We start from the raw sequence: 2,003 nt of genomic DNA on the forward strand, positions 1-2,003 counted from the left end.
CTTCACTAGCGTATAAGTATTCTATTAGGGGTTATTAATGGCTTTAAAATTTTGGTACCGTAGGGTCGAGTCCTAAGTGTTGCATGTCGCTTTTAAGTTGCTGAGATTGCTGCGAAAGTGACCAGGGGCTGAGGTTTCAGTTGCTGTTGATTTTCCGGTCGAGAGGAAAGGAATTCCTTGAGGCATTTGGATTGTGGTTTGAACGTGTTGAGGTAGGGGCCTTTTCAGAAAACCATACTTTATAAATCGGAATTATTATATATGGATATTTATGTGAGAAATGTATTTTTAGTGATTGTATAAGTCTTATGTGTTGTTTGGTTGTCTTGGATGGATATGAATACTTGTTCAATTGGATTATTGTTTGGTTTTGTGAAACAGACAGTTCTTGAAGTGTTTTTCTTTAAAGTTGTTTCTTTAAAGTTTTGAAATCGAGTTTAATCCGTTGGAAATTGATTTGAGTTTGAATTGGTTTTCTTGAAATATGAAAATGGTATGCACTTTTGGATTCAGCTTGATTTGAACTGATTTGGTTTTGAACCCATTAAAAAGGACTGTGGAATGGTTTGGTTGGGACCTGGAGAGGGTGGCAAAGTCCAAATTTAGGGGAGGTACTGCCGAAATTCCTATAAAATCCGAGACTTTATTGAAATGTCCTTTGGAAAATTATGAGTTTAATACTTTTATTATTTCATTTAAATTGTTTAAGAAAGTTATGAATTATGTTTTGAAATGAAGTATTGAAAAGAAAAATTATGATTTAGCCTAGCTTCTTAATAAAAGTATTCTATCTCTTTTGGGAGCGAATCATTTAGAAGAAACTTATGTTTAAGGTTGTTTTAAATATGAAAATGGTTTATGTTTTTGGAAAATTGGCTTGAGGATTTTCAATTGGAGGAGTTTTAGTGACTTTGAAAGAACTTGAATTTCGATTGACAAGTCTCATTTTACAAGGTCTTAGGAAAAGTTTAAAGCATTCTTTAAATTCTGAGTTTGGCAAAACTAAAACAATTTCTGAGCAGTTGGAAATGCTTCGGATTTAATCATGGAATTGGAGTTGGTTTTGGTTTAAGTAAAAGAGATGGTTTCTTTGAAAATTTGTTCGGAGTAATTGGTACACAATTTGGTTTGGCTTAAATTCTCTTTATTTATTCGAATCAAGAAAATAAGGTTTTAAAGATTTTAATCAATTTGAGGAAATGGGTTAGGTTATTCTCCCCTAAAGTATTGAGACTCTGCTGAGGAATTTTTATTACTACATCCTATTTTAGGATGAATGATTTTGAATCTTTTAGAAGAAACTTTTAATTTGGTGTGGTTTTTGAAAAGTTTTGGAAAGATGTTGTGGATGGTGATTGTGTTTTAAAAAGGGGAATTTACGTTTGAGGAAAAGTGGTTTGTGAGCTTGAAATGATTTGAGAAATGAGGATTTTAAAGTTAAGATTGAGATGAATTGATTTTTGGTTTCCAAGTAAAGAGATTTGAGAAAAAGTGACTTATGCCTTGAATGATGATTGATTTGATATGAATTGTTAATGAAGTGTGGAAATGATGATGAATAAATGAATATGTGGCTTTTGCACTTCTTTTATCTGAGATACGAGTTTTGCTGGGTAAAGTACCGTGGCTTGCCAACACGTGTTTCAGGTTGAGACTCGATACTCTGTTGACCCTACGACGTAAGGGTGACCGGACACTTATAAATTCCCGGAAATGGTACCCGATTGCGTCGGGGGACAGTCCAAGGGTTTAGCAAACCGGACTTGTCGGGTTGGCTTGATAACCGACAGATGAGACTCATCAGCCATAGGGTAGGCATTCATCATATGCATCTACGTAATATTGTTTGGGTGTGCATATTGTAATTGGTTTGCCTACGTGAATAATTATGTCTAATTGCTAATTGCTCTACTTGATATAACTGCTTGATTGTGTTTGAACATTCTTACTTGTGTTTGTGACTGAAAATTGGTGTGGATTGTGGTGGATTGACTGTTGATTGA

This window comes from Arachis ipaensis, chromosome B05, assembly GCF_000816755.2.
Source record: "Arachis ipaensis cultivar K30076 chromosome B05, Araip1.1, whole genome shotgun sequence".
Taxonomy (NCBI): Eukaryota; Viridiplantae; Streptophyta; class Magnoliopsida; order Fabales; family Fabaceae; genus Arachis; species Arachis ipaensis.